At 42.7% G+C, this 22,911-nt stretch overlaps 1 pseudogene; it reads right to left on the minus strand.

Moving 5' to 3' along the window:
• Positions 1-19,740: 19,740 nt before the first annotated feature.
• Positions 19,741-21,277, minus strand: LOC123152432 (putative serpin-Z6A; annotated as a pseudogene).
• Between the last annotated feature and the right edge of the window lie 1,634 nt (positions 21,278-22,911).

Below are 22,911 nucleotides of genomic sequence, written 5' to 3' on the forward strand. Positions count from 1 at the left end.
TTGTTTAACGCCCCTAGCTAGGCATAAAAACACGAATAGATCTAAGTATAATCATCTTTAGCATGCAATCCATAAATGTCTCTCATAATAGATTCATAAGGCAATTTAATTTTCTTTCTTAGAAAGTGTTCCATGCCTTTCCTTGACGGGAATTGAAATCTAATGTTTCCTTCTTTCATATCAATAATTGCACCAATCGTTCTAAGGAAAGGTCTACCAAGAATAATAGGACATGTAGGATTGCAATCTATATCAAGAACAATGAAATCTACGGGCACATAATTCCTATTTGCAACAATAAGAACATCATTAATTCTTCCCATAGGTTTCTTAATAGTGGAATCCGCAAGATGCAAATTTAAGGAACAATCATCAAATTCACAGAAACCTAACACATCACATAAAGTTTTCGGAATCGTGGAAACACTAGCACCCAAATCACACAAAGCATAGCATTCATAATCTTTAATCCTAATAGTAGGTTCCCACTCATCATAAATTTTTCTAGGAATAGAAACTTCCAAATTAAGCTTTTCTTCATAAAATTGCATCATAGCATCAACAATGTGTTTAGTAAAAGCTTTGTTTTGATTATAAGAATGAGGAGAATTCAACATGGATTGCAACAAGAAAATACAATCTATCAAAGAGAAATTATCATAATTAAAGTCCTTGAAATCCAAAATAGTGGGTTCATTGCTATCTAAAGTTTTGACCTCTTCAATCCCACTTTTATCAATTTTTGCATCTAGATCTAAAAACTCTGAATAATTGGGATGCCTTCTAACTAAAGTTGACTCATATCCAGTCCCATCTTTATCAAGATTTACATTGGAAAACAAAGATTCAATAGGAGTCACATCAATCACTTTTAGATCTTCATCATTATTTTCAGCCTCTGGTTTGGCGGCCATTTTGTTTAATAGAGTAGCTTGTTTATCAAAAACCTGTCCTACCAAATTTTCAAGATTTGCAAATTGAGATCTCAAACCATAAAATTCCTTAGACATATCATCAAGCTCTTTATTCATGTATTCCATCAAACTTTTCCGCTCCTTGAGCTCATTTCTAAAGAAATTGTAAACACATGAAGCTTCTAACATTATTTTCAATGTCGTCTAACCTTCTAAGGTGAGGGTCAACGTTTTTTGGAGGAGACATTGCGACAAATAAACAAATACAACACACGGGCACACAAAAAGCAAGCAGAGAAGACGAACGGAAGAGAGGCGAAGAAAAGGCAAATCTTTTCGAGAATCATTTTACAAGTGGGGAGAGGAAAACGAGAGGCGCATGGCGAATAATGTTATGAGAGATGAGAGTTTATGATGGGTGCTTGGTATGTCTTGGCTTGGTGTAGATCTCCCCGGCAACAGCGCCAGAAATCCTTCTTGCTACCTCTTAAGCTTGTGTTGGTTTTTCCCTTGAAGAGGAAAGGGTGATGCAAAAAAGTAGCGTAAGTATTTCCCTCAGTTTTGAGAACCAAGGTATCAATCCAGTAGGAGACTACGCAACAAGTCACCGAATACTTGCACCAAGAAACACCAACTTGCAACCAACGGAAAAAAGGGGTTGTCAATCCCTTCACGGTTATTCACAAAGTGAGATCTGATAGAGATGCATAAATGGTAAAGTAATATTATTGGTATTTTTGGTTTATGGAACGGAAAGTAAAAGATTGCAAAGGAAAGTAAATAGGAAACTAGAATTGTAGATCGGAAACTTATATGATGGAAAATAGAACCGGGGGCCATAGGTTTCACTAGAGGCTTCTCTCAAGATAGAAATTATTACGGTGGGTGAACAAATTACTGCCGAGCAATTGATAGAAAAGCGCAAAGTTATGACGATATCTAAGGCAATGATCATTGATACGTCTCCGACGTATCTATAATTTTTTATTGTTCCATGCTATTATATATTCTGTTTTGGATGTTTAATGGGCTTATTTATACACTTTTATATTATTTTTGGGACTAACCAGACGCCCAGCCCAAATTGTTATTTTTCGCGCTATTTCTGTGTTTCGTAGAAAAAGAATATCAAACGGAGTCCAAACGGAATGAAACCTTCGGGAGCGTGATTTTTGGAACAAATGTGATCCATAGGACTTGGAGTGGACGTCAAGCAACCAACAAGGAGGCCACGAGGAAGGGGGCACGCCTACCCCCCTGGGCGCACCCTCCACCCTCATGGGCCCCTCGTGGCTCCACCGACCTACTTCTTCCTCCTATAGAGTCCTACGCAACCTGAAAACAACCAGGAGCACCATTGAACCCTATTTCCACTGCCGCAACCTTCTGTACCCAAGAGATCCCATCTTGGGGCCTTTTCCGGAGCTTCGCCGGAGGGGGCATTGATCACGGAGGGCCTCTACATCAACTCCATGGCCCCTCCGATGATGTGTGAGTAGTTTACTTCAGACCTTCGAGTCCATAGTTATTAGCAAGATGGCTTCTTCTCTCTCTTTGGATCTCAATACAAAGTTCTCCTGGATTCTCTTGGAGATCTATTCGATCTAATCTTCTTTTGCGGTGTGTTTGTCGAGATCCGATGAATTGTGGGTTTATGATCAAGACTATCTATGAACAATATTTGAATCTTCTCTGAATTCTTTTATGTATGATTGGTTACCTTTGCAAGTCTCTTCGAATTATCAGTTTGGTTTGGACTACTAGATTGATCTTTCTTGCAATGGGAGAAGTGCTTGGCTTTGGGTTCAATCTTGCGGTGCTCGATCCCAGTGACAGTAGGGGAAATGACATGTATTGTATTGTTGCCATCGAGGATACAAAGATGGGGTTTATATCATATTGCATGAGTTTATCCCTCTACATCATGTCATCTTGCTTAAAGCGTTACTCCGTTCTTATGAACTTAATACTCTAGATGCATGTTGGATAGCGGTCGATGTGTGGAGTAATAGTAGTAGATGCAGGCAGGAGTCGGTCTACTTGACACGGACGTGATGCCTATATACATGATCATACCTAGATATTCTCAAAACTATGCTCAATTCTATCAATTGCTCGACAGTAGTTTGTTCACCCACCGTAATACTTATGCTATCTTGAGAGAAGCCACTAGTGAAACCTATGGCCCCCGGGTCTATTTTCCATCATACAAATTTCCAATCTATTTTATTTTGCAATCTTAACTTTCAATGTATATCATAAAAATACCAAAAATATTTATCTTATTATTATTATCTCTATCAGATCTCACTCTTGCAAGTGGTCATGAAGGGATTGACAACCCCTTTATCGCATTGGTTGCGAGGTTCTTATTTGTTTGTGTAAGTACGAGGTGACTCGCGCGTGGTCTCCTACTGGATTGATACCTTGGTTACTTACGCTGCTTTGCTGCATCACCCTTTCCTCTTCAAGGGAAAACCAACGCATGCTCAAGAGGTAGCAAGAAGGATTCCTGGCGCCGTTGCCGGGAAGTCTACGCACAAGTCAAGACATACCAAGTACCCATCACAAACTCTTACCCTTACATTACATTATTTGCCATTTGCCTCTCGTTTTCCTCTCCCCCACTTCACCCTTGCCGTTTTATTCACCCTTCTTATGTTCGTCTTTTCGTTTGCTTTGATGTCTTACTTGGCTCGTTTTCTCGTTTGGTTCGAATAGTTGTTTATTTATTGTTAAACAGAGAATCTAAGATCTATGGATCCTCGTCCGCTTTCTAATCTTTTTAAGAGATCCAATTATGATGAACCAATTGCTAGTGAGTTTTGTGCACTAGATTATCTTTATGAAGTTTTGCTTGAAATTCGTGAATATGAAAATTACGATGAAGTATTTTATGAAGTGATTCATGATAGATCTTTGAATAAAAAGCATGATTGCAATGATGTTATTATAAATCTATTAATCTCAATTGTGCTAATAATATGCAAAACCCTAAGCTTGGGGATGCTAGTTTTGCTATGTCCTCTACTTGTTGCAATGATCATGATTGGGGTGATTCTTTTTTTGATCTTGAAAATTTATTTAAGCCCCATGATGAATATAAGATTGATTATAATGTTTTCAATAATATTGAAAGTGGGTTTGGAAGAATGTCAACTTTAGATCGCACATATTTGGAGAATGTTCAATCTTATGAAGTTTTTGATAAAAGTGGGTTTGGAGAGGTCATGACTTTAGTTAATGTTAATCCCACTATTTTGGAAGAGTGTCAACTTTGCATACATGTGGATCGTGTTAAGAATATGTTTTGTGATATCTATATTGTTGAATTTTCTTATGATCCTATATGTAATTATTATGAGAGAGGAAAATATGGTTGTAGAAATTTGCATGTTACTAAATTACCTCTCGTTATGTTGAGATTGCTATTGTTTCTTTCCGCTTCCTTGCATATGCTAGTTTTTTCTTGCCTTGACAATTTGTTTGCCTATAAGATTCCTATGCATAGGAAGTATGTTATACTTAGATGTGTTTGTCACGTGTTTTATGATGCTCTCTTTGTGCTTCAATTCTTGTCTTTCATGTGAGCATCGTTGAAATCTTATGCCAAGCTAAAAGGCTTTAAAGAAAAGCGCTTGTTGGGAGACAACCCAATATTTTTCCTTGATATTATTCAATAAATAATTTATCTAGCCTCTATTTTGGTTGTGTTTTTTGTGTTTAATTAGTGTTTGTGCCAAGTAGAACCGTTGGGAAGACTTGGGGAAAGTCTTTTTGATCCTGTTGTAAAAAATAGAAACTTTAGCGCTCACGAGAATTGCTTTCACTTTTTTACTGGAGAGTGCTATTTAGTTAATTCTTTTTGAAGATGATTAATAGATAAATTCCTCACGTCCAGAAATTTATTTTAGGATTTTTGGGTTTCCAGAAGTATTCTAAACCTACAGATTACTACAGACTGTTCTGTTTTTGACAGATTCTGTTTTTCGTGTGTTGTTTGCTTATTTTGATGAATCTATGGCTAGTAATAGGGTTTATGAACCATAGAAAAGTTGGAATACAGTAGGTTTAACACCAATATAAATAAATAATTAGTTAATTACAGTACCTTGAAGTGGTGGTTTGTTTTCTTTTACTAACGGAGCTCACGAAGATTTTCTTTTAAGTTTTGTGTTGTGAAGTTTTCAAGTTTTGAGTAAAGATTTGATGGATTATGAAAGAAGGAGTGGCAAGATCCTAAGCTTGGGGATGCCCAAGGCACCCCAAGGTAAAATCCAAGGAAAACCAAAAGCCTAAGCTTGGGGATTCCCCGGAAGGCATCCCCTCTTTCATCTTCGTCCATCGGTAACTTTACTTGGAGCTATATTTTATTCGCCACATGATATGTGTTTTGCTTGGAGCATCTTGTATGATTTGAGTCTTTGCTTTTTAGTTTACCACAATCATCCTTGTCGTGCACACCTTTTGGGAGAGACACACATGAATTGGAATTTATTACAATACTCTATGTGCTTCACTTATATCTTTTGAGTTGGATAATTTTTGCTCTAGTGCTTCGCTTATATCTTTTAGAGCATGGCGGTGGTTCTACTTTATAGAAATAATTGATCTCTCATGCTTGACTTATACTCCCTCCGTTCCTAAATATTTGTCTTTGTAGATATTTCAACAAGTGACTACATACGGAGTAAAATGAGTGAATCTACACTCTAAAATATGTCTATATACATCCGTATGTGGTAGTTCATTTGAATCTCTAAAAAGACAAATATTTAGGAACGGAGGGAGTATCATTTTGAGATTCCTTTAGAACAGCATGGTAATTCACTTTGGTTATAAATTTTAAATGCTAAGAGAAGTTGGATGCGACAGATTGTTTTGAGATATAAAGGTGGTAATATTAGAGGTGTGCTAGGTTAGTAATTGTGAAATTGATGAATACTTGTGTTGAAGTTGGCAAGTCCCGTAGCATGCACGTATGGTAAACTTTATGTGACAAATTTGAAGCATGGGGTGTTCTTTGATTGCTTTCCTTATGAGTGGCGGTCGGGGATGAGTGATGGCCTTTTCCTACCAATCTATCCCCCTAGGAGCATGCGCGTAGTGCTTGGTTTTGATACTTGTAGATTTTTGCAATAAGTATGTGAGTTATTTATGACTAATGTTGAGTCCATGGATTATACACACTCTCATCCTTCCATCATTGCTAGCCTCTTCGGTACTATGCATTGCCCTTTCTCACCTTGAGAGTTGGTGCAAACTTCGCCGGTGCATCCAAACACCATGATATGATACTATGGCACCCCGGATCAGAGCGACCGGTTTACCCTGCATTGCCAGCCCAGAGACCATGTCTTCTGGCAACACACAACATCTTGGTACAGAAAAACAACCGCTTTATTGATGCTAGCGGCTCAGAGTTTATATTACAACAGATGTCGAGGCCGAGCAGCACACACGGTGCGACTGAACAATATGTACATTATTTAGTGAACAAAAGGGGGCCTCGATCATAACAACTACGCGACAGCGGAACAATGTCGTAGTGGAAACTCCATATCACAGGGACACCGATGTGGACACGATCTAGACTCGAGCAGCGCTCCTTTCCAACGCGACTTTCCTGAAATCTGGCATGACACGCCAGGTCAGTACATTGAATGTACTTGCAAGCTCACAACAGGCATAATCATAATGAGAAACAATATCATGATATTTAACCAATTAATAATTCAATAATGTTCCAACATGATGTGCTCATGCTCCTGGGATAAACATCCCTCCGTACCGACTTACCAATCGTGATCGTTCTCAGATCACAAACAAACCACCATCGCGGTCTTAACCAGAGAAACTTGTGATCCTTACAGCGATCACCACCAAAGTAACTCATGATCCTTACGACGATCACCACCAAAGTAACTCGTGATCCTTACGGCAATCACCACCAAACCACCATCGTGGTCTTGAACATCTCGATGGCCTTTCAACCATCATCATCCATGCAATGATCATAACTTAGTGTGCATGTTTATTAAACGTTAACTCATGGTGGGACCTACTACGAGTTGTCCATAACCGTGGACTCGGCTATCGATAGATTATACACTCTGCAGAGGTAGCACACTGTACCCACACCTCGGAACCCATGGCCTCGCACTCCCATTCGGGTGGACCAACGGCAATCCAACGAAACCCTTCCATTGCCATGACACTCTCCCGGCCACTCCGACCCAATCCCCAACGGGCTAGTCCTGGGTGGCGCCGTGTCTACCAAAGACACACCGACCACCGTCATGGCCAAAACTTCCCTCACGGGGACCAGTACCAAAAATCTCAAACAAGGGCACACAAGGTTATGCCTGCTTACTGGGCCAGGGTAAGCACGCCCATAACCTTCCCTAGTTCAAGGCACCGACCAGAGGCATGTCAATGGACCAAATCAAGGCCTTCCCACAAAGGCAAATGTGGTTGCACTGGGAAAATCTCGATCAGCGGCACCATGACCCAGTCAATGATATATTTAGGTTGAGTTACATTCAGGTTCAACTTAAAAGGAGAATGACCGGTGTCATAGCATGCCATGAAATTCAATACTACACATGCATCACATAATACGAAAATGACTGATGCCAACCATATTTACACTAAACATAAGCATCAACAACTTATATTACTTTCCTGGTCTTACTTTAACCATTTATTTTGTAGCAAGCAATATTATTTTCTCATGCAGGAAAATAACTCTGATTAATTCCTCACATGCGTAGCAAAGCTTCTACTATCATCATTGCAAGCAAATCCTAATTTCTTTACCAATCAAGTTAGGTTCAAACATTCTGTAAATTAGGTAAATTGGCTAAACAAGCACTTAACAAGATATTTTCTAGCAAATTTAACCATTTTTATTTATGTAAGAAGATAACTTTAATCCATTATCCACATGCATAACAAATCATTTTATCATTACCACAACTATATCTTAGCTTCTTTACCAACTAAGCTAGTTTCAAGGTTCTGTAAATCAAGCATAATACCAACACACAATTAACAGAATATAAATAACATAATAGTTATTTAAATGCATGGATTAATCATATCATTCAAGTAAGAAAATCATCAATATTGAAAATGGCACCATGAAAATGTTGTTGTGGCTTGCCTTAGTACAGATGAGGTTCACAAGCCTTCTGGTGATCCTCAAGACAAGCCTCACCCTCTGAAAATAATTTTAAACACAAGAAGAAAATATCAAGAACTCTTCTAAAAATCACCAGAAATTCTAAACAGCTCAGAAAAATCTCATTTTTGGTGAGCTGTTAGATTTCTATGCAAAGAACAATATGCAAAAAGAATCAATTCATTTGGACTTATGGTTGAAAAGTTATGGCTGTTTGAAGCTCTCTGGAATTGACTTAAGTTTGAATTCAAATAAACAGACTAGGGGGGTGACGTCGAAGGCGTAAAGCCTCAGGGCGCCACCACTCGTACCGCTTCGCGTGCGTACAGAGTGGCTGACTAGCGGGCCCCGCTAGTCAGGTGAGGAGGAGGGGAAGAAGGAAATAGAGGGAGTCGTAGCTCCGTCGGAGCTCTCGCTGGTGACGAGGACTCCTTCGCCAAAATGAGAGGGGGGGTGGAGAGAGGGGACAGTGGTGCACCTGCCCATGCCCGTAGCGTGGCTAGGGGTGGTCGGATGGCGTTGGAATCAACCTCGCAAGCGGAGGCAGAACACGGTGGTCGCCGGAGATGAAGAAGACAGTGAGCAGAGGCTACTCTAAGGGCTCTAGGTGGACGGGATGGCTTCACCGGAGAGAGGCGGAGGCCCTAGAAGTGTTGCCCTGGCCTGGGATGGGCTGGAGCTACCGCGGCGACCAGAGGGGATCGCCGGCGAGCTTGAGCTCGAGGATGGCGGCCCGCGGCCTGCCCGGCTGGGCTACGGCTTCCTACTCGCTTGTGGGTTGTGTGGGAGTGGTGGATGGTGCTCGAGGAGGCTGGGGGCGGCTCCATTTATAGGCGAGCGGAGAGGGGGCTTCGGGCTCCGCCCGTGGACACCTATCCACGGCGCCCGGTGACGAGCGACGTCAGTGAGAGGGGGAGAAGGCGACGCAGCTCATGCAGGAACTGTGGGCGAGCGGGGATGAGCACAGGAGCGAGGGGAAGGCGACGAGCACAGTGCGCACCGCACTGTTGGGTTGGCCAGACCGCGCATGTGCATGATGCGGCGAGCTCCGGCGTCGGCGAGCGCCAGGGAGGAGTTAAGGACGTTGAGACGAAGATGGTGGTGAAGTTTGGCGCGCTACGACAGGTGGGGGAAGCGAGCACACACGAACAGAGCGTTCGGTGGCACTCAGAGCGCGTCGACATGCATGCCAACACCCCTGGACGAACGCAGTCACCGTGTGGACTATGACATCAGGCCGAGCTAAGCCTAAACTTCATGTCTGGGGTGTTGTTCGTGGTAGATTGAGAGGTTACCATGCTTTGGTTTGGATCCAGGTGCAGTAGAGAAGTTTTTACATGCCAAGTAAATTTCTGGTCAGTAACTTTGAGAGGTTACTAAGGTCAAATGGCTGGGAGTTGGAGGCTGTGCTTTGGAGGTTAGCCATGAGTTACTAAGGTGAGGATGTACAAGAAAAACCATTGACAATGGAGCAAGTAAAATGGTAGTTGCTGTAGAAACCACCATTTCTGTCCAGAACAGAAAATATTTTCTGTAGCAAAAATATTCCAAAAAGTGATGAAATATTTGTGCTCAGGAAGGTGCTCTAGGGTTCAAAGAATATTTGTGAATTATCTCAGATTTTTCTGAGCCATAAAAATTAGGGTTTCTTTGGAGCATAGTGATCTAGCTAGGGTTTTTGAGAGAGAAATGAATATTTTTCATTCAAGAAAAATATTTCAAAGATTATTTTGGGGTGGATCAGAAGGGGAATGATGATAAGGGAGGGAAATGAAGCACTTAGGTGAAAGCCAAGGGTACCCAAGTGTTTAAGTCCATATGAAAATATTCAAAAACTCCAAGTTTCAAATTGAATCCAAAAGAAAATCAAACAAATGAGAGAGGCCAAAAACCAGGCTATCGCAGATACGCTCTATCACACATAAGCCTCCTTATATCTTCCTCAAAACAGCCACCATACCTACCTATTATGGCATTTCCATAGCCATTTCGAGATATATTGCCATGCAACTTTCCACCGTTCCATTTATTATGACACGCATCATCATTGTCATATTGCCATGCATGATCATGTAGTTGACATCATATTTGTGGCAAAGCCACCATTCATAATTTTTCATACATGTCACTCTTGATTCATCGCAATCTCGGTACACTGCCGGAGGCATCCACATAGAGTCATATTTTGTTCTAAGTATTGAGTTGTAATTCTTGAGTTGTAAGTAAAAAAAGTGTGATGATCATCATTATTAGAGCATTGTCCCAGTGAGTAAAGGATGATGGAGACTATGATTCCCCCAGAAGTCGGGATGAGACTCCGGATGGAAAAAAAAGAGAAAAGAGGCCAAAAGAAAAAAAGGCCCAAATAAAAAAAGAGAGAAAAAGAGAGAAGGGACAATGGTACTATCCTTTTTCCACACTTGTGCTTCAAAGTAGCACCATGATCTTCATGATAGAGAGTCTCTTATTTTGTCACTTCATATAGTAGTGGGAATTTTTCATTATAGAACTTAGCTTGTATATTCCAATGATGGGCTTCCTCAAATGCCCTAGGTCTTTGTGAGCAAGCGAGTTGGATGCACACCCACTTAGTTTCTTTGATGAGCTTTCGTATATTTATAGCTCTAGTGCATCCGTTGCATGGCAATCCCTACTCCTTGCATTGACATCAATCGGTGGGCATCTCCATAGCCCATTGATTAGCCGCGTCAATGTGAGACTTTCTCCCTTTTGTCTTCTCACGTACAACCTCAATCATCATATTCTACTCCACCAATAGTGCTATGTCCATGGCTCGCGCTCATATATTGTGTAAAAGTTGAAAGAGTTTGAAAAGGCTAAGTATGAAACAGTTGCTTGGCTTGTCATCGGGGTTTTGCATGATGAGAGCATTTTGTGTGACGAAAATGAAGCATGGCCAAACTATATGACTTTGTAGGGATAAGTTTTCTTTGGCTATGGTATTTTGATAAGACATAATTGCTTGATAAGCATACTTGGAGTATTACTATTTTTATGTCAACAATAAACTTTTATCTTGAATCTTTCGGATCTGAACATTCATAACACAATAGAGAAAAATACATTGAAGAATATTCTAGAAAGCATTCCACATCAAAAATTCTATTTTTATCATTTACCTACTCGAGGACGAGCAGGAATTAAGCTTGGGGATGCTTGATACGTCTCCAACGTATCTATAATTTTTTATTCTTCCATGCTATTATATATTCTGTTTTGGATGTTTAATGGGCTTATTTATACACTTTTATATTAGTTTTGGGACTAACCTATTAACCGGAGGCCCAACACAAATTGCTATTTTTTTGCCTATTTCAGTGTTTCACAGAAAAAGAATATAAAACGGAATCCAAACGGAATGAAACCTTCGGAAGCGTGATTTTTGGAACAAATGTGATCCAGAGGACTTGGAGTGGACGTCAAGCAACCAACGAGGAGGCCACAAGGCAAGGGGGCACGCCTACCCCCTGGGCACGCCCTCCACCCTTGTGGACCCCTCGTGGCTCCACCGACCTACTTCTTCCTCCTATATATACCTACGTACCCTGAAAACAACCAGGAGCACCACGAAACCCTATTTCCACTGCTGCAACCTTCTGTACCCAAGAGATCCCATCTTGGGGCCTTTTCCGGAGCTCCGCCGGAGGGGGCATTGATCACGGAGGGCCTCTACATCAACTCCATGGCCCCTACGATGATGTGTGAGTAGTTTACTTTAGACCTTCGGGTCCATAGTTATTAGCTAGATGGCTTCTTCTCTCTCTTTGGATCTCAACACAAAGTTCTCCTCGATTCTCTTGGACATCTATTCGATGTAATCTTCTTTTGTGGTGTGTTTGTCGAGATCCGATGAATTGTGAGTTTATGATCAAGACTATCTATGAACAATATTTGAATCTTCTCTGAATTCTTTTATGTATGATTGGTTATCTTTGCAAGTCTCTTCGGATTATCAGTTTGGTTTGGCCTACTAGATTGATCTTTCTTGCAATGGGAGAAGTGCTTAGCTTTGGGTTCACTCTTGTGGTGCTCGATCCCAGTGACAGTAGGGGAAATGACACGTATTGTATTGTTGCCATCGAGGATAAAAATATGGGGTTTATATCATATTGCATGAGTTTATCCCTCTACATCATGTCATCTTGCTTAAAGCGTTACTCCGTTCTTATGAACTTAATACTCTAGATGCATGCTGGATAGCGGTCGATGTGTGGAGTCATAGTAGTAGATGCAGGCAGGAGTCGGTCTACTTGTCACGGACGTGATGCCTATATACATGATCATACCTAGATATTCTCATAACTATGCTCAATTCTATCAATTGCTTGACAGTAATTTGTTCACCCACCGTAATACTTATGCTATCTTGAGAGAAGCCACTAGTGAAACATATGGCCCTGGGTCTATTTTCCATCATACAAATTTCCAATCTATTTTATTTTGCAATCTTTACTTTAAATTTATATCATAAAAATACCAAAAATATTTATCTTATTATTATTATCTCTATCAGATCTCACTCTTGCAAGTGGCCGTGAAGGGATTGACAACCCCTTTATCGCGTTGGTTATGAGGTTCTTATTTGTTTGTGTAGGTACGAGGTGACTCGTGTGTGGTCTCCTACTGGATTGATACCTTTGTTCTCAAAAACTGAGGGAAATACTTATGCTGCTTTGCTGCATCACCCTTTCCTCTTCAAGGGAAAACCAACGCATGCTCAAGAGGTAGCAATCATGAATATAGGCATCACGCCCATGTCAAGTAGACCGAAACGATTCTGCATCTACTACTATTACTCCACACGTCGACCGCTATCCAGCATGCATCTAGAGTATTAAGTTCATAAAGAACGAAGTAACGCCTTAAGCAAGATGACATGATGTAGAGTAATTAACTCAAGCAATATGATGAAAACCCCATGTTTTTATCCTCGATGGCAACAATACAATACGTGTCAGTTCCCCTTCTGTCACTAGAATCGAGCACCGCAAGATTGAACCCAAAGCTAAGCACTTCTCCCATTGTAAGAAAAACCAATCTAGTTGGCCAAACCAAATCGATAGTTCGAAGAGACTTGCAAAGATATCAAATCATGCATATAAGGATTCAGAGAAGATTCAAATAATATTCATAGATAAGCTGATCATAAATCCACAATTCATTGGATCTCGGCAAACACACCGCAAAACAGTATTACATCGAATAGATCTCCAAGAACATCGAGGAGAACATGGTATTGAGAATCAAAGAGAGAGAAGAAGCCATCTAGCTACTAGCTATGGACCCGTAGGTCTGTGGTAAACTACTCATGATTCATCGGAGAGGCAATGGTGTTGATGTAGAAGCCCTCCGTGATCGAATCCCCCTTCGGCAGGATGTCGGAAAAGGTCCCTAGATGGGATCTCACGGGTACAAAAGGTTGCGGCGGTGGAAAAGTGTTTTCGTGGATCTCCTAGATGTTTTTGGGGTATAATAGTATATATAGGCGGAAGAATTAGGTCAGGGGAGCTACGAGGGGCCCACAAGGTCGGGGGGCGGCCCACCCCCCTCGGCGTGCCCTCCACCCTTGTGGCCGCCTCAAGGCTCCTCTGACTTGCACTCCAAGTCTCCTAGGTGTCTTTTGGTCCAAGAAAAATCATCGCAAAAGTTTTATTCCGTTTGGTATTACTTTTCTGTGAAACTCTATAACAAGGAAAAACAGAAACTGGCAGGCTCTAGGTTAATAGTCCCAAAAATCATATAAAATAGCATATTAATGCATATAAAACATCCAAAACAGATAATATAATGGCATAGAACAATCAAAAATTATAGATACGTTGGAGACGTATCATGCCTCTAGGACTAACTCAAGTGTTGTTGGTGATCACGTTTTCTGGATCTTAGTCCTAAAACAACTTTGAGATTATGACGCTGGAAGAATGAACATATTAAATCGAAACTTGTTTGTTGTGAATTGAATTAAGTCTGTATTCAAGTGTAATAACATAGAGTGTTAATATGTGTTTTTGCTCCTTAGACCATGAGAGTGTCGTGGTCACTTGTTACCATACGGTGGGTTTTGGGGTTGCTCAAACGTCACCTGTAACACGATAATCATAACGACAACTTACAAGTTCATCGGAAAGTTTGACAAGTGGACGGATAGATCGAGAGTGGAATTTGCTCCTCCGACGATGGAGATATATTATTAGGGCCCTCTCGGCGTGACAGCATCAATCATTGTCTGGCCAGACACACGTGACTTCATCATGGGGATGCCGGAACACAATAACAATAAAGAAGAACAAAATCGGCAATGAGGATTTCGATATAGCGAGCATAGTGATCACTCGAGGATATCGATGCATCCCAGGTTTTTTGAAGTATCACAAAGCAAAGGGAACATCACATGATAACCAAAGGTTCACACTAATATCATTCATGTTCTCATAGGGACCAATTCGGACGTGCACGGTCCCGCTGCCGGTCATTGAACAGGCGGGTTCGCTCATGTCTATGAGTTACCAAACCTACCAGGTCACAAGGCTAAGGAAATCATGATCTGCTGAGTATTAGTAGGATGGGAGTCATGAGAATATATTTTTGGAATTGTTTCATGAATATTTGAAATAGTTCCAAGAGGATCTGGAAGCATTTTGGGGTCATCAGAAGGGTTTCAGAGAGTATCAGGTAATATCGGGTATTACCGATAAATTATATATAAATGGAAAATGTTTCTAGAGATGTTAAAAAATATAATGGTATTGTGGTATTTAGAACATTTTATATTTAATTTAAATATCAACAGGTCTTAAAAGGCCAAGTGGTGGAAGACCACTTGGGCCACCTAGTCCCATTAGGGGTGGCGCTCCCTTCTCCCCATGGAAAGGGGGCTGAATTGGAAGGGGAGTCCTCCTCCTCCTTGGCCGGCCAAGGGAGGGGACTTCCCGTCCCTCTTGTGGCGCCCCTCCTCTTCTCCTAACCTATATATACTTAAGGTATTGGCCCTCTACACACAAGTTTTGGAACCTCCTCTAGTTCTTTTAGTTCATGTTCTAGTTGGTCCTAGTTGACTAATTAGAGTGTGGCTAATCCTATTGTACTTATAATTAGAAGCCCAGTGTGGTTATAATCTCCTCCCTCTAATTCTCCGGCGATGGTGACGCTTTGGATGGCGAAGCGCTGCTTGATCGTGAAGGCTACATGCTTGCAACCATGTAGAGAGGTTGTGCTTTCGGTCTTCGGTTCGAGGGACTATTCGTGGGCAGTACAAGGGATCGTTCATCTACGGTTTGAGCGACTCCAAGTACGATCTACACCGACACGTTCTTCTTCCACCGTAACTCGGTGACAGTAACGATCGTGATCCCAACCCGTTATGTATCTTCATATTGATCTTGGGAGATCGTAGGCGCGATTTTTTTGTTTTCTACTACGTATCCCAACATCCACAATCTTCTCCATTGCTGCTCCACACTAGAGAAGGAGGAACACTGCCAAGGAAAGTAGGAGAGGAGGCTCAACTACCATGAGCACCGGCCTGAAGGCCGGTGCCCTCGCGCCGGCACCGCCACCACCTGTGGCGCCCCCATCTCCATCACCACCAGCGCATCCACCATCATCATCCCATCACCACCATGCCTTCTTCCTTCACTGGCTTGATGTCGTCTTGTAACTTGTCCCTAACCTTCATGTATTTGATTGAGTTGTTGAACAAGTTCTTGAGGATATGGTTGAACCCTTTATGATATTTGTGCGATCCAATATTACTTGTTCATGATTCAAGTTAGTAGCCTTCGCGAATGTTGAGAGGAGCGCTCACTCACATTTGTGTCTTGTTGCCGTGAAGTACATTCCTACCATTGTGAAGGGTTGGGGCTTTGGGGTAATTCGAGATGACAGTAAAAGCCTTTGATTCCTCGCCATCACAATTCATAGGGGAGTTACGGAGAACCCTTAGAGAGGCCACGTCCATGGGGTAACCCTTAATTATCATGAGTTGTAACCCTATGGGGAAGACTATGATGGTGGCATGCGTGGCACGAAGTCTACCTTGAGTAGAATGTGTAGTGTACCTGGCTCCGCCCACTTATGCATTTGCCCAGTTACTAGAGGATATAATAGTTCATATGTGGTAGTGATTCCAGAACCCTCGAGAACGCTTTACTACTCAAGCATCTTCCCTTACTAACTTAGTGTCATTTAATTATTGTTTTTATATCTTGTTAGTAGTTTAGTTAATTACCCGTTCATCAAGTTTCCGTAGCAACTTATATAATAGGCTATTTCCAAGCTACGGTTTGGGTGCATACATAGCTCGTTAAGTGAGAGTGTATCTACGGGGTTTGTGGTGCCTTCTTATCAGCTCCCTGTGGGTTCGACACTCTACTTATCACACAAAAGTGCTACAACAGCCTTGTGCACTTGCAGGTCATCATTCCTCCTCCAGCATTTCCCCATCGAACCACCTACTCCTCCACCTCTTCCCTACCGTACCACTTTATCATCTTCTACGAGATCCCATTTTCTTCTTCCTCTTCTTCCTTTGCCCCTCCCACCGAACTAACTCCTCTCTCTCCCTTCCACGGCTCCTTTGACAGTCCATTATGATTGGCAGATTTTTGCTAAGCCTCCTTGTTTCTTGACTTAGGTAGCATCAGCGAGCGGCGAGTGGCAAATAATGTCGAACTTGTTCATGACAATGGTACTAGCAATACCAAGGCTAGTATCATTAGGTTATTAAGCTAGTGTTGTATGATTGAACTCTAGTTTGGTCTAAACTTTCTCTTTATATATATATGTTGTTTGCATAATTGAACTCTAGTTTGGTCTGGACTTGTAAGATCTTCAGGCCTGCCGGGCTGCGACCTCCTTGAAGAGGTCAGATATGACATCACTCGTTGGGGTCGACTAAAAGGATCAAGATGGACATAGAGGGGGTGAATAGGTCCGGTTACAAATTCTAATTCTTACTTAGCAATTTTTGCCATATAAGGTGTTTTTTTATGTTGTTGTACTTGCTTGAGATAATTTGTCCAGTTCGGGGGATAATATTTCTGCCGATCGATTGAGTAAGCATGACACTTATTTTTGAGTTTGAGGTCTAATTGCTCTCTTGTTTCTTGATGCACAATTTTTAGTAATCAAGGTTGGTGCCTCCCTTCCTTTGTCCTTGCATAGTTAATAGATATTCTAATTTAAGATTTTTCTCGTGAATTGATATGGGTGGCCTCGTCACGTAGTTTGCAACCCTTTTGTACCACGCGAAGCACTACCACAGGCATCATGTGTACTTGAAACAAACCTTCCTCTTTCTCTAGACCAGTGGTGTCGATTTGTTCATATAGAAATAGAACCATGATATCCTCAGGATCACAATTGAAATTGGTGTGTTCTAAATATCTTCCACATACAGGTGAAATATTCAACGTTTCTATCGAGGTAAAGAGGCGATGTTTCAAGAACCTATTTAATGTTTTGACCGGCAAGGGCAGGTTGATCAAGCTAGCATTCATGGGGAAAAGGAAGGAAAATAGAAAAAAAATTCCATAAGTAATTGAGTATAATTACCATGTTTCAGTGCATATATGATTGCAAAAAAATAGAACATGAGAAATGGACAACGAAAATAATGGTAAAGATGTGGGTGTGTGAATTTTGCCATGGGGGAGGGTGGATTGTTTATAACTACCCGCCTTGTTTAATTTGCCATGAATTTTAAGATTTAGTGGGACTAGTTTATGAGAAACTAGGTAACATTTTCCATGAATGTGAAACGGTTGAAGCAACAATGGCTAATTTGCCATGGATATGGACGTGTAATGGTTGAAATTTATACAATGCATAGAAAAATTGAATTCCAAAACAAACATTTACCATCCAAAAAAGAACATAGTAATTGGAAGCAACTAGGTAACATTTTCCATGCATATGGAACTGCTAAGAAAAGCAAGATTTATATTTTGCCAAATGATATGAACATGTAATAAATAAAATTTCCATCCATGCAGAAAAAAAAGGTGCAAATAAACATAGTGTGACGTTACCCCATTTCGGCTACCTAAAAAACGCTTCGTCCCATCTTTTGCTTGCAAAAGAAAATGCTTAGTTCCAATCTTTTCCTCTACGCTCATCCAGGTAAGAGGGAAACCCCTCCTTTCCCTACAACTCGGCCCGGAAAGAGGAGGCGGCGACCAAGGGAGGTCATCGACGGCGGTGCCCAGGTGAGATCTCCTCCTACTCGTCCTCCTACATCGGCATGGGATCCCCGCCGCCGCATCTCCTTCCCCAACTCTCTTGGATCTCCATCATCTCTGTTGCGAGATCTGGCCTTTGCCATGACCGCCATGGCATGGAGCTTCCTGTCTCCCACCGCTCTGCCTCCCTTAACCCTTCTCAGGCGCCCCCACTGCCATCGGATCACTTACTCCTCCATCCTTTCCCCATCGAACCACCATCTCCTCCACCCCTTCCTCACCAAACTACTTTCTCCACTTTTAAGACCCCCCCCCCCCCCTTATCTTCTTTATCTTCCCCTCCTCACAGAACCACCTCCTCTCTTCCCCTTCCACAGCTACTCCAATAGTCCATTATGTTTGGCAGATTTTTGCTAACCCTCCTTGTTTCTTGTTGCAGATTTGGTTGAAGATTGGATCACTGTGGGGCTGATTTAAGGTGAGAACAAATTCTGGGTTATGTGACATGTTGGTGAACCATGAATGCTTTTTTTGTCAACTGATATGGTAAAATACTATTGTTTTGTAGTGCCCATGCACAGATTCAATGATGCATATTTTTTCTTGTGAAGTGAGATGATGAGTCTTGCACTATGTGATATGGTGATTGTTGTTGTGTGTTGTTAATGTATAGATTGGATGAATGCATGATTTTTCTTGTGTAGCGTGATGGTGAATAAAATTTGTCAAGTTCCTAATAAATGTTTGTTTGTATGCAACAAATACGATTCCGTACTAAAATCTCAGTAAGATTCTGTGAGTTAATTCACTAAACATTAAAACAATCAAATTCGTATTCATGTCTATTACAGTTTTCTTGCTGAATTGGAATTGAACCCAATACAATATGGAGGCCTCCAATTCTTCCATTTTCAAATTTTACAGATTCAAGAACGAGAGCCAACATTTTGGCAAAACGTTGATTAATTTTTGTTTCGCCAGATTTCTGGCAAAACATTCATGCCGATTTTTTCCGGTGATTTTTAAACTTTTTAAGTCATTATCCTCTTCTCTCTGGTGAGCTCAGATGTTATCATATTTTAAAATTGGATAAGCATGTATGTCAAATATCATGTTCTCAAATGTTGGCTAGAAGACCCACTGTTTGGTTTACGTACTAATGAAGTAGCAAGGAGGTGTCCAATATCAATCAATAGTTTCTGGCATTTTCTGTACTAAGGCAATATTTTACAGGGATTCCATGGCTCCTAGTCGTCGTCAGGCCTCCGTACTGCACCATCATCCTGTTTGGTTGATGGCTTCGTTAATTCAAAGTCGGGCTAGGTTTGAGCTCTTCTCGGACTCGGCGGTGCATGTTCTTTAAAAAATCAAGTGAGCAACACAAAATATGCGATAAGGGTTTTTGTTTTCCTACATGTGGACCAAGCTAGCTACATAGACCACGGTATTAACTTAACTTTGTATATGGAAACGAAATGGTAATTGTAGCGCACCTAATTACAAATTCATAATACTTGCTAATAGATATTACTAAATCCTGACTTCCTGAGTCTGCGAAGGCCATGGTCGATCGTGAGTATCATCACTCACTTGACGGGTCAAGGACGTGCCCTGCGAACATGATTGCACCCGACGCCTCCTCCATCACAAAGAAGGCAAACGGATGATCAGCGACAAAGTCCACACACGGCGGCGGGTAGCCCGACGGACATCCAAACATGAGGGCCGCCGTGACAGCGGCCGCCTCGGTGCCTTCCTCGTTCACCTCGATGACAGACTTGTGCAACACTTCCTCCAGCGCCAGGGGCCTGCCGGCGCCCTCCGCCATGTCCGTGAAGTCGGCCTTCCCCGGGTCGAAAGCGTCCTTGAGTCCCAAGTCCTGGAGAACGCCGGCCAACTCGGTATGGAACGCCGAGCTTGAACTTGGGTAGACGGAAGTCGCCGACCAAGACGGTGCTCGTCGGCAAGTGCTCGCGCAGAAAGTCAGGGCGTCGGCCGCTATCCTGTCGGACAGCTGCGACAGCCCCGTCGCGGTCGTCGGGGAGGAAGATGCACATCGAGTAGCGTGCCGGCGACGGCAGGCCTCTCTGGTAACGAAGCTGGAGCACCTTGAAGCCGTCGTGGCACGCGATACGCTGCTTGCCCCAGCCTCGCATGAAGGGCACGTCGATGGTGCTGCTGTCACGGCGGTGGAACTTGTCCTCCTTGGTGTCTTCCTCGTCGAACGGCTTGTCCCACTTGCCCTTGAAGTAGATGGCGTTGGCGACGACAAGGTCGGTCTGGTTGGACAGTGTCTCTGGATCAACGATTGAGAGGATGAGCTTGTTCGTCGACGCCGCCACCCATGCGTTGATCTGCTCCCCAGCTTCCTTCGGCTGCACAACCACATATTCATGTACGCACACATTAATTGATGTTATCAATCGATCTGTGCATGTGTGCCCTAAAAACCCAACATAGATCGATCATGTACGTACGGCAAAACGAGAGATGAGATTGAGACCGACCTTCTCGTGGAAGTCCACGGCGCAAGTCTGCGCCTTGTAGGACTTGACGGCGGCGTCGGCGTAGCCGGGCTTGAGGGGCCTCGTCTTGTCGTGCCACACGGCGAACGCGGAGCTGACGTGCGGTCCGCCGGCCCATGACTGGTCGGCGAGGGCCTGCTCCGCCAGCGCGCGGACTGACCCGGCGAGGCCGTCCAGGGAACGCGCGCCGAGGACACCGAGCATCTCCGCCAGGGTGTGCTCGCGGGCGCCGGCGGCCACCAGCGATAGCGCGGCGTAGATGGACAACGGCGAGAAGACGAGGTTCTTGTTCCTCCTGCCAGCGTCGTCGGCGAGGCGCTTGTTGAGGGCGAGAGCGAGCGGCTGCAGGCCGAAACCGGAGCTCGCGGCGTCCGTCAAGATCCATCGCCGTAGTTTGGGATAGAGGCGGACCGTGCGCGGCTTCAGGAACTGCATCTTGCTTGGCAGGGTTTTGGCGACGTCTACACATGGACATGGTCATCTGTCTATTTATGAATTTATTTATCTTTATTTACGACCACCTCATCCCCCAACATTTTTTTCCCAACCAAACCCCATCTTCCGTTTCTGATTTCCTTTTTCTTCGTTGGTCTTTTTCTAACGCAATCCAATCGACCGATCCATATCCAATGCCTCCCACCACCTTCCTTCTTCGAATCAGAAGGGATCACAAATTATGAACGGAATCATAATTCTCCTTATCTTTGCCTACACATTCCCTTCCATCCCTTTCTCCCAGTCAAAAGCAATAAAAAATGGACCTTGATAAGTGACACACATCATGTACGGGCACATAGCAACTCCAAACGTTTTTTATGGCAAGTTTAGTTACGCGAGGATTGCAACTTTAGTTGACAAGCATGGCAAACTTCGTACTTCAGTTTAATTTTTTGATAGAAATTTGCTGTGTGTCACTGAAATTTACCATCCTTGCATGATTGCATTGCCATTGATGTCTTATATCAAGCATGGTTGAGCAGGGACTTCATGATTTTGGCCCAGCTTTTGTTTGATGTGTAAACTAAAAATGATTGTTGACTCTGACCATTAGTTCAATGTTTATTTTTATTTTCTGTTTACGCTTGCTGGATATATGAATAATTCATTTGTGAGTGCCGACAAACCATGAGTCAGTGACACTTGAAGATATGGGGGTGACAAAAATGTGTCGACCCTCTCTAGGTGATAGTTCTAATGTTGACCAACATTACAGAATGACTTCAGTTCCAATAGTTTGCACTTGATTGTTTACGGTTGTGTCTGTTGGATGTTGGCATAGGGCCATACATATACTTGATCTGGTTGTTCGTTCACAAGTGTCTGTAGCAATGGTGGCCGAATACAACACATCATTAGGTTCTCGCATGAAGAGGGTCAATCTTGCTAGAGAACACCGACGGTGCAAGAGAATTGAACCGATGGATGCGACAAATTCTCATCGACGCCATCATGGTGATATCACCAATGTTGAACAACTCCCCCGAATAAGGTATAACTCCCTTTTGAGTGCACGACACCCAACAACACTCAAGTCTCCGCTTGAACTTGTTTACAGCCCTTTGTTGCCTTTGTACATCATGCCGCTACCTCTACAAGCGTGCGTCAACATGGCTGCAAGTGCACACGCCAAGTTCATGAAGACGATGCACAAAGATACAAGACTCACCATCGAGCGACAAGTTCAATGCCACGCCGACAAGGTAAGCCTCACCAAGAATCCGATGGTCTTAACCCTGGTGATCTCGTGCGGGTTCATCCTCGCAATGATCGCATCCTGAAAGAGCGCAAGTCCAAGTTACTTCCATGAGCCGATCCTCCCTTCAAGGTCATCCAAAGTATCAATGATAATGCTTACAAAATTGGCATTCCATTGGACAGGTACTTGGTGAGTGACACCTTCAATATCACAAACCTCGCTACTTTTCATGCTGATGAGGATCTTGACCCTTCCCCAGGGGAGCTCCAAGTGAACTTCCTTACTAGTCGAGCTTCCTATACATTCATGTGGTACATGGCTACTACCTCAATGCAAACCTTGTGCATTCTCGCGTAAGCAAGTACTCCCTCTGTTCCAAATTACTCGTCGCAAA

Source organism: Triticum aestivum, chromosome 7A (assembly GCF_018294505.1).
Source record: "Triticum aestivum cultivar Chinese Spring chromosome 7A, IWGSC CS RefSeq v2.1, whole genome shotgun sequence".
Taxonomy (NCBI): domain Eukaryota; kingdom Viridiplantae; phylum Streptophyta; class Magnoliopsida; order Poales; family Poaceae; genus Triticum; species Triticum aestivum.